The following is an 11,949-nucleotide window of genomic DNA, read 5'->3' on the forward strand; positions in this document are numbered from 1 at the left end:
GGATACAGTGGCTCAGGAGCATCTGTAGGGGCAGTTCTCACTTCTCTATTCTAACATCAAGCCCATTTTTTGGATACATTTTGTATAGTTCATTAGTTGGAATACCATCATTTTTTCTAAAATCAACCCCTGCCCTCAATAGAGCAATAAACAGTTCTTTTCTTGGCAACCTATCCTGACTTTGAATCCACTGGATATTTACTCTTCTTTCTCAAGGAAATTTATCTTTTTCCCATTCTCCTAAATCACTTAGCTGTGAAATCTTATCCAGCACCTCTAAAAGAGGGTGTCTTATTTCACCAATTAGCAGAGTCAGAAGTAGACTCTTATATAAGCAGGAAAAGTTGTCTTCACCATATTTCTATGAGGAACTGCTAAGGGGATTTCATTATATGTATCTGCATCTCCAGCCATGACAGCAGTTTTCATTACTTCTTCCTTCAACTTTCTCATGCAGTCTCTAAGTGAGTACCTGGGTCTGTCTTTACTAGGCTACATAGAATCAGCAGAATACATTCTATTGCATCCATCAGCAGGTAACCCCCTGCCAAATGAAAATCTCTAAAAGTTTGATGGACAACAGGATTCTGGCAAATACTTATAAATTTCAAGCAGTCTACCCCATCTATCACTACCTCAGCAGCTCCTTCATCAGTAATTCTTACCATCCAAGACACTAAGGATTCTCCCATCCTTTGGGTGAATCTGCTCAAAACATCAGTAATCTCCTGTTGAATGAAATCCTCAAGTATTTCCTTGAATACTGCTTGTTCTCCCTGACTCTCCTGCCTTCTTCTCAGTACAGGGGGAGCTTCTGCTTCCATAAAAGCTTCACCGTGGAACAATGTATCATTCTGTATTGTATCTCTTGCTCCCAATGCACTCTCTTGGGAGCTGTCATAGCAACTAGACTCTACCAAAGCTCTGTGAACTTTCCTCCTGTTACTTTTTTGCTTCTTTTTCTGCCCTCTCTGCTTCCAGAGACTCTCCAGTACTCTCTCCTTCCACTTGAGACTCTCCAGGTTGCTGTTCTAAAGGAGGGTGCAAATGCTAGCACTTAGCCAACTCTTGTAACAGCTTGTCTCTGCGTTTATACATAATATGGTAGCCTGTTAGTAAAACCCAGCCTCTTCTACTCACTGCCTCCAGCTCTCTCCTAGATTTTATTGGTATTCTTTGCAAACATGTTTCTAAATCTCTAGGTTCTCCCTGCTGTAGCCTTTGTTCCCAGTTTTCACACAGCCCTGTACTTCTAGTGCACTCCCTTGCTAGGGAGGCATAAAGCACTCTCCTGTCCTGGGATAGCCATTTCTTCTTCTAAATCCCTTCGGCCTCCAACTAGAAATCTGTTTCGTGATCCCATCCTTGTTGCCAAATGTAGCACCAATGCAATATTTAGAGTGCCCACAATCATGATAAAGACCATGACTATAAGTATCACATGACATTTGATTACAAAATATACCAAACTCTCCAGATAGAGGATAGAACTGAAGCATTTATTCAGACACCGGAAAACTGAATCCCAAAAACAGAAAGCAGATTCCATCATAGTACCAAAGATATTAAGAAGTCATAATAAGGCTGAGAGCCACAGCATCCTTCAGACTTCCCACAGACCAATACAAGATCAATATCTACTTACAAACCTCTCTATCTCCTTGCCTGAGCGTCCTTTCTCTCCCACCATCTGGCTAGCTTTGACCAGTTTCCTCTGGGCTCTGCTTCCCTTCAGCAAACTCCTCCCACCATAGGCTCCATGCGATTGCATTCAGCCTATTAGGAGGCAGAGTTTACTTTCAAAGGAGGGGAGGTCTTCAAACCCCCCCCCCCCCATCCCAGGTCTATTAAGGAACAAGGAAGATTTTCAAATTCCCATTCCTATTACACCACCTCCCAGTGTTGTTGTTAGAATCAAATGAGATAATAATTATAAAGTGCTTAGCATAGTACCTGTACATAGTAAATACTGTGGATATGTTAGCATTGTTATTGTTCTTGTTTATGTCCCATTGTTGTGCAGCCTGTGAGTGATCAAGGGAGCATGAACAACCCAGTTTCAATGGGATATTTATTTGACTAGCTGTGACACTGGATCCACTTGGGATCTTTGGTTGAGTGACGTCTGTATTTCCCTCTACAGGGCTACAGAAAGACTGTGTACCATAGTATTAGTCCTCCAGGGAGGGACTTGCCTACCACTAAGTGATGTACTTGAATCAGTCCAGGCCTTTTAAGTTACTTTCTCAGAAGAAAATGAGAGACAGAGCCCTTCTCAAAGAGGATACGTGCTCTGGGTACCAGAAAGAGGGCACTTAGCCTGCAGATGCCTCAGCTGCTTCCTAACTGGTAAGGCCTTGTGGGGGCATCAATAAGTAACTTGAATTAACTCCTTGCTTGTTGGGTCCAAAATTAATATAGATTATAAAATGAAATATTGTTCAAAATATTAAAAATATGAAATCTTCTGTTTACCTAGTTTAGAGTCTCCCACCAACTGTGAATTTCTATCTCTTTCAGTTCACTATACAATACATTCGTTGCTTCGTAGACTAAGCATTACTGTGATCACATAGTTTGTTTTTACAAAAAAGAAAAAGAAATGGAAAAAGAAACTAGACCAAATACTCCTACATGGAGACATTCATGTCCAGTGATCTCTTAGCCCTCTTCTCATTAGTTCTCCCAGGTCTTAGCCAGAGAGAACCCTGTCCACATACAACCAAAGCTCATGGTAGATAAAGGGAAGAAGCTTTTGTTTTTCATCTCACACTTATGGGAAATCAGACTCAGTACAATTGAAATCACAGTAGATAGCAGTCTCAACAATTCTTAATATTTTCTCATTTTTAAAAGACAAATTTTTGGCCTCCCCCCCATTATTAAGCATTGACTTTTTCTCCTTTCCATTTCTTCATGGCCACTAGAAAAATAGTAAACAACAAAACCCTCATAATAAATATGCAGAATCAAGCAAAATAAATTCCCATATTGGCTGTGTCCAAAAATGTGTGGGTGTTATTCTGCATGTGTATAACCTCTCTGTAAGGAAGTAGGTAGCATTCTTCATCATCTGCCCTCTGGAATCAGGGTTGATCACCCTTAAGTCTCTCAGAATTGTTCATAATATTGTTACAGTATAAACTGTTTTCTTGGTTGCACTCACTTCACTCTGCAGCATTTGATATTCCCAGGTTTTTCTGAAACCATCTTCTTCATCATTTCTTACAATGCAATAGTATTCTATTGCATTCATATACCATGACTTGGTTAGCCATTCCCCAATTGATAAGCATCTCCTTAATTTCCAATTCTTTGACACTACAAAAAAAGAGCTACAAATATTTTGTATATATAGGACTTTTTTCTCTTTCTTTGATTTCTTTGGGAATATAGGTCCAATAGTGGCATCACTGAGTTAAAGGGTATGCATAGTTTAGTATTTCAGGAGGAGAAACAGGACCTAGGATAGAACATCCCCAGATCCAGGAAGTTGATCAGACATGGAAACTAAAGAGTCTGTCATAGGAAGTAGCTCAATGAAAGACAAAAGATAGAGAGAGAGCTAATTCCAGTATAGTGAAAAAGGAATATAAAAGCTAAATGTTAAGATCTCTTTCTCTCTCTCTCAACTTGCCCAGGGTCACACAGTTAATTAGTGTCTGAAACCAGATTTGAACTCAGGTCCTGTTAATTCTAGGGCCCATGCTCTATCCACTGCACCATCTAGCTACCCCCAGATCTCAAATATATAGATAATTGAAATTAAGCAATACATAAGACTTAGCTAAAGTTTAATAGTCTTTTACATTTAAAATTTACTAGCTCATGATGATATAAACAAAATTACTAGCAAATGATAGCCTATATTATAAGATATCAGATAATGCCTTTTTAAAAACTAGATAAAATTAAACCCACTTTCATAAAACTACTATTATTTGAATATTTGTGATTTACAATATATTCATTTCATCCTGGAAGAACTTGAAGCTGAACAGTTCTGGGTATTACAAGCTATCATCATAAATTGTATCTTTGACTTGTTTTCCCTTTTCATTTGATAAACATTCTATTCTTAATTTGTAACATTGATGTAAACCCTGTCTTATGAGGTTATTTCTAGGACTTTGGAGGAATTTCCACAACAGTGTCTAAGACCCTGACTTCTTGTGTCAAGCTAGGACACTTGATTGATAAAGAAGGATCTTTATCTGTCCCTCAAACAGCTGTTTGTTATAACTAATAAAAATATTGTTCCTAATAGATATGAACACTTGACACAACACTGAGGAACTCAGCTTGTTTGCTTCAAAAGAGGCAGCCTTGACTATATGAAATACAGTATCAATTTATATCGATTCTTTTTTATAATACTTTTTTCTCTTTTTTATTTTTTAGTTTACATCATTCGTTTCCACAAGATTTTGAGTTACAAATTTTCTCCCCATTTTTCCCCTACCCACCACCCACTGAATATGCAATCCCACTGAATATCCCCTCCTCCAATCTGCTCTCTCCCATATCTTCCCCTCTCCCCCCTCTGACTTTCCAGTAGGGCACAGTGGATCTCTATGCCCCAGTGCCTGTATATCTTATTTCTCATTTGCATGTAAAGTAATAGTAATAATAGTATATATATATAAAACATTTGATTTTAAAACTTAAAATTAAAAAATAATCAAAAAAATCTGAATTCCAGATTCTTTCCCTTCCTCCCTAGTCACTCACCCTTACTGGGAAGGTAAGCAATTCAATATACCATGTTTCCCCGATAATAAGACCTATCCCAAAAATAAGCCCTCCCCTTACTGTGTAAGATTCCTCTAAAATAAGCCCTCCCCTGAAAATAAGCCCTATTGAGATTGCTACTGTAGTGAAGGTGATCCCCGGCGCTACACGCTACATTGCAGTACCCTCTGTATGCACCGTCCGTCCCCCTCCCCATGAAACACACGCCGCGCTCTGAGCTGCATCCAATCAGAGCTGCAGCAGTGAGCTCGTCATCCTGTTCTTCCCCAGTGATTTGCTTATTGAATAAAGGTACATTTTTTTTGTTCACATTTGCCTGTTTATTAAAATTGCTGTCAATGTTCATTAAAATAAGCCCTCCCCTGAAAATAAGCCCTCTGGTGTTTTTCTGTCCAAAAAAATTTAATAAGACAGTGTCTTATTATCGGGGAAACACGGTAGATTATACATGTGTAGCTAATACATGTGTAGCTAAGCAAAACATTTCCATAGTGGATATATTGTGAAAGACTGACTATATTTCCCTCCATCCTATCCCACCTCCCATTTGTTCTATTCTCTACTTTGATCCTGTCCCTTTTCAAAAGTGGGTGCTTCCAACTTCCCTCCCCCCCAACCTGCCCTCCCTTCCATCATCCCCCCTCTCATCCCCTTCCCTGCTACTCTCCTATAGGGTGAGATACCCTACTTAGTGTGTATGTCATTTCCTTCCTAAGCCAAATTCAATGAGAATAAGGTTGACTCATTCCCTTTTGCCTTCCTGTTCTTCCCTTCCATTGTAACAGTTTTCCCTTGCCTCTTCTGTATGAGATAATTTACCTCATTCTGTCTCTCCCCATCTCCTCTCATTATATTCCTCTCTCACCTCTTAATTTCCCCTTTTAAGTATCATCCCTTCCTATTCAATTGATCCTGTGCCCTCTGTCTATGTATACATGTACACATATATGTATCGATTCTTTTACAGATCACTTCTCCATTCATGGATGGTAAGTAACATACTGGGACAACAAATCTTTCTTTGTTTTCATTACAGCAACACTGCAGGTGGGTTTGACTCCCTCTCCCCCTCAACATTATCCCCAACCAAACTATCTAGAATATCCTGAGAAGACCCAGAGAGATTGGAGACCAGAGTGCAAAGGGACATCTTGGGTGAAGATTGGAAAGCTTTGTTGCGTCTTTAGAATGATGAAAGGTATTCTTAACTCTGACTCCAACTTTGCTTCCACTTTTGACTCTATCAATACCTGGATACTAGGGGAGAGAAAACAGTAAAACTATGGAGTTCCATTAACCCAAGCTGTTATTAGGAATGGAGACTTACTTAGAAGTTTTGAAGACTGCTGGGTCAGCTTCCATATATTAGAACAAAAGAGAAATCTAGAACTAGGATCCTTGTTTGTCCCTGAGTTGAATTTAACACAAAGATTAAGGGTCTCTACCAGGGTAAAGAAGCTTTGCAATATTCCTGATACTTATAAGGAGTGGACTTTGAATGAGAAACTTGGAATACCAACAGCATCAATGTTACAACTGTGGTCAGAGCAATGACCTGAAGGTGAAACAGCATCAGAGAGCAAGGACCTCGACACCCTGCTGGGGTCTATGGAAGATTATGGGTAGAATGTTGATCAATACTATGCAGATAGCCAGGTGAAGCTTAGAGGGGACTACAACAGGAGGTGACCAAGGGAACCTCCATAAGAGACAAACTATGAATGAAACTGGAGTTAGCATCTGCTGGTCACCCATACAGGGCATGACTATAAGTGACTGAGCCCCTTCAAGACTCTAAAGAGGTTTCTCTATAGACCAATATTATGGTCTATAAGCTTCTCAAGAGCCTCATTTGTTTTATCTGATCTACAAATAAACCTGTTCATTTTCTGAGCTTTGTGAACTGTTCACTTATAAGGGTGGTGTCAGATAGTGAAACTGATGAATTATCTGTATGAGCCAGAGAAACAAACAATCCACCAAAGTGCAGTTAGGACCTTCATTTCATGTAACAGTCTCTGACATGAGAATTAAAACAATTAGATCCTAGGCAGATTTTTCTGCCAGTTATTTGAGTGGGGTGGGGAATCACTATTTTCTAGAACTATAAACCCTTGAAGAGTATTCTAATAGTGTCAGGGAGAAATTCATAGGCACCCAGGGTCTGAGATATGAAAGCCACAGGTAGCAAAGTCTGAGGGCACCATGGAATGTGCTCCTGGACAAATTTTAATGGTTCTTATTCTAGTCAGAAAATGATTTAACATTTGGAAGGAGGCTGGATCCTACCTTAATTCAAAGAGAAGAACAGTACATTTTTTTTTGAAATCTGGCTTATAGAAGATGTTTTAGTTTTACCAGCCTCTGTTGAAGTCATCTGCCAGTACTCCATATATCTATCTGGATTCTAAATATAGCTGCATCTACTTTCTTGGTGAGCTATGAGGTTACTGCTCTAATTCTTTGCTGTTCGTCTGCTCAGCTGGACTTCCTCCTCCGTAGCAACTACAGTATCCATCACTTCAAATTTCAGACTTAGCAAGCACAATTCTAAAATCTGTCACTTTACTTCTTTTGCTCCTCATCTTTCTGGGTTAAGACTCTGAGTCCTCCCTGAGAATGACTTCACCTTAGTTTATGATTAGTGACAAAAATCTCATCTTTAGCCTATAATTGGATAAATTACATTTTCCTATAATCAGAAAACAGTTCTGATGGCTATATCTCTCTAGTATAGTACAATTTGTTACATTAAAAATGAGCAACTGCTTGTCACAGAACCAAGTCAAAGTAATGGTAACTAATAGAATACTGAGCAGACAACTCAGCAACAAACTGTTCCAAAGAAAGCAGCAGTACTTTGAAGCAGAAGGCCAAATCTAGTCTGCAATCTATTTTTTTTAAAGAGGCAATCAGAGTTAAGTGACTTGCCCAGGGTAACAAAGTTAGTAAAATGTTTGAACCAGATTTGAACTCAGGTCCTTTCCTAACTCTAGGGTTGGTGCTCTATCTGCTGTGCCATATACCTGCCCCCATGCAGTCTCTATTTTAATAGCCTTCAATCTAAGAATCATTTTTACATAAAATGTAGTTTGTGAACTCCTGCCTCAGAGGGGCAGTACCTTACAGTTGTATTCAAAATGTTTATCATCTCTCACAGCAATCAATATTACATTGTAATTGCGTACGACAATTTGCCAAGACTTTCCTCAATCTACTTCTTTGCTGCCATAAAAAAGTACTGCTATAAATATTTTAGCCATTTCTTTTCTTTTCTTAATTCATTCAACTGCCAAGTATTTAATATGTGCCTACTGTTATACCAGGCACTGGAGATACAAAGAAAATAAAAACAGTCCCTATCCCCCAGAAATTTATTGTAAAGAAACAGCATCCATATAGAAAAGTAAATGCAAAAATGTATGTCATGAGAGGATTGATCAGGAATGCCTGATCAATTGATCTCCCCCCCAGCCCAGCTGACAAAATTACAGGAGGAAAGGAGAAAGTATAATGCATGACCTGGTCCAGATGTATTACTCAAGTGTATATCTCTCTACTGTGGTACTCTGTATTTCTTCACTGCTCCCATCAATGTGGTGCCTATTTGAGACAGAATGTCCCAGATTTACAGGAGGGGAAAGGAAATGTTATGTTTCTATTGTTTTCATATCCTCATCTTAGTAAAAGCTTTTATTTTGAGTTATTCCTTCTTCCTAGCTGCCTGTTAAGGCTGCGCATTATGGTCAGGGCTAGTAAGCTAGAGTCTTAGAGATGTAGACCCAAAGGTCCTCTGAACCTGAGGGTAGTTGTCCCTGGGGACCTAGCCAGGAAGTTTAATTTAGAAGAGTACCCCAGGAGGGCTCCATTTATAAAATTAAACATATGACACTTTCAGGAGGAAAGTACTAGAGATTGAGTGGATAAGAATGGTCCTCAAGTAAGAAGTGGCATTGAGTTGATCCTTTAAGGAAATGAGGAATTCTAAGATGTGCTTAGCTTAACAGGCAAAGCCCAGCCCATGTTTTTGTGCATCTACAGATACTGTTCTCTATGCTTAAACACATACCCCCTTCTTATTACTACCTGGCCCAGCTCTATAATAACTACTCCACAACATTTTTCCCAGCTTCCCTCTCCTTCTATCCCACGTTCAACTAAAAAAGTGTTCTCTTCCTCTTCAGATTTTCCTAGATCAATTTGTCTATTTCCTCTTCTCTTGTCCTAGTCTATCTTGTCATACTCACCTGTGTACATACAGTACACTTTATCATAGTTCCCTATGTCCATGCAGCAGATCCCCTATTTATACTATAGGCTCTTTGAGGGCACAGGCTGTACTGTTTTCATTTTTGTATTCCTGGGACCTGGCATGGAGCCCTGGATATCGTAAATGGTTAAAATATAATTGCTGAATTTAATTGAACAAGAGATGACAAAGCTGAGTTTCACCAAAGGACAGGGTGTGTTGGAACAGCTGGCTGGTGACTGTGCCTCAGGCAAGCTATGATCTTCTTTGAGTTCTCTCTCTCCCTCATCCTTATCTCCCATCCAATCCAATGCCAAGTCTTGTCTATTTTACTTTCACCACGTCTTGCATTCACAGATATCATCCTAGTTCAGATCCTCAACACCACTTGCACAGGCTACAGTAATAGGCTCCTGAACTGATTTCTCTGCCTCCCTTTTCTAATTCATCCTTTATATTACTCCCCAAATAACCTTCCAGATGCTCAGTTCACTGCCCTACTTAAAAGCTTATGACTGATCATGACAATAGCAGACATTTATGCAGCATTTTATTTATCTTCACACTTAAGATACTCATAACAGCTCTGTCGTATAGGTTGCCATTTTACAGATGGAAAAACTGAGATTTAGAGAAATTCAGTTCAAGAAAATGTAGGAGCCAGAGTTCAAGTTCAGATACCTCTGACTCCAAGACCATAACACCATGCTGTCTCACTACAGCCTTTATTTCCACTGGGATAAAATACAAACTCTTTACCCTGGCATTTAAGATCTTCCATACTCTGGCTTCAAACAGTCTCTCCAGTCATATTTCATATTACTCCCTTTCATGTACTCCGTGTTCCTGCCAAACTGAACTACTATCTCTTTCCCAAATTCAACGTCCCATCACAAGCTTCACTGCATTCATGCAGGCCATCCCCCATACCTAGAATGCACTCACATCTCATCTCTGCCTTTTTAAATTATTCTCTTTTCTCCAAACCATCCTTCGGTGCTACCTCCTGCCCAGATTCCTTCCACCTGTAAATGTCTTCTCCCTAGATTTGAGTACTTTTTCCTTAAGCTCTCTTTTGTCTCTATCACACCACCAGAGGGCACTGATGTCCAGCTACCTACCCTTTTCAGTGATTGCTGGCAATCCCATGCTTACCTGGGAAAATTATGGCCTTTACCCAGTACCAAATCATACTAAGAAGAAATGATAAATTCTCTATAGTTCTCAGAAAGGTGCTACTTTTATCCACCTCCCCACCCCCACCCAGCTCCAGGTCCACCAATTTTGGTGTCCCCAGGGTGTGAACTTAGCCAGTTTTTTTCTTGGCTCAATGTATTCTAATCACATGAGAATAAAGTTAACCTTACAAGCATGGTTTCATTATATGAAGTCTTTATTCATGATTACAGAATCAAAAGAATTAAAATTAAAATATTAAAACAACTATAACATGGGCTGTATATCCATGGTTCTTTGTAGATCACAGTAGCCATTCCCAAATCCAGGAGTTCCCAGACAGGTACTTAGACTCAGCTACTCCCACAAAAAGTTGCAAGTGTTTCCCCTTTGTTTTTATACTGATAGGCTAAGCATTACCCATTTTATTTGCTACCCAAAGTCTCTAGAAAGGTGTTGTTGTTTTTTTAAGTCAGTTAATGAACTTCAGAACTGGGACTGGCTTCTGTTACAACTGCTTTACTCTTCTCAGGCCTTTGGCCCCTGATCCTGCCCTCTGACTATTCCTCTGCAATGCTGACACATTGACTGGGCTGGATGGGAGACACCCATCCTTGATAACTGTTTATCACTAACCAAGTAATGGCAAGGGCAAACCCAGGGATGGGGAGAAACGAATTCCATTCAAGCCATTTCTCCCACTTCTTGAACCACTGTTTTTCAACTGTCTTCCCAGACCATGTCTTGAGGCATCTATAGACATTCTCTTGGCCCTTTTCATAAAATATCAGCTTTGTGGGTAAGACCAACCTGAAGCATAGATCCATAGTTTATATGCTATTTCATAAATATAACTCAGTTACACTTGTGTTACAATCATTTCTTTGTTTCCCCAATTTCCTGGAAGGGTTAGAAAACCCTTCTTTCTCTTAATTTAACATAGAGAGAATATACCATTTTCTACCTTTATATCCCTAGTTCAGGGGTGGGGAACCTGTGGCCTCGAGGCCTGTAAAGTGTGGATTCAGTCAAAGGGCCACACATGAGGCCTCAAGGCCACAGGTTTCTCACCCCTGCCCTAGTATTTATCACAGTATATGGCTTATAATACTTAATAAAAATTTGTAGAACCAAAGAAGAGAAACAGGCTGAGGGGAAATAGAATTTCTGGGGGAGAGCTAGATCTTTTAAGAGAAGAGTGATGGAGCTTAAAAGGAAATACCTACAGGTATTACAGATACAATTCCTACTACTAAAACCTAAAGCCTGGCCCACAGAGAGGTTTTCCAATTCTCACCTTCCTGCTGATACCAGCTTTCCTACAGACTGGATGTCCCCCTGATCTTCTGGACTGAGTATCAAAAAACACTCCTTACTGTCAATTTAATAGAATTTTATTGGAGAATTAAGGAGGAAAGAAGACACCAACGTTACAAACAGTCAATGTATAGGTAGTATACCTTTGCGTTACCTTACCGTCTTGTACCCACAAGTTGTTCTCAATGTGTTTCCCAGTATGTGCTACCTAAGGTTCAAAGTATTTTATGGAACCACATGCCTAAACATACTTGTGAACCCCCATAAGTGAGTTCACCTTCAATATTTAGCCAAATGATATAATCAGCTCAAAGCAAAGTCTTTTGTTGATATAGTATAATATGCAGTTTTAACAAAACATTTCTATTCACTCTCTCTCAAATGCACATAATTCCAGGAAAAGAGTAGAGATAGATAGATAGATAGATAGATAGATAGATAGATAGATAGATAGA

Source organism: Petaurus breviceps, unplaced genomic scaffold (genome assembly GCF_028583685.1).
Source record: "Petaurus breviceps papuanus isolate PSGF00001 unplaced genomic scaffold, PetGlider_PUasm1.0 37, whole genome shotgun sequence".
Classification (NCBI taxonomy): domain Eukaryota; kingdom Metazoa; phylum Chordata; class Mammalia; order Diprotodontia; family Petauridae; genus Petaurus; species Petaurus breviceps.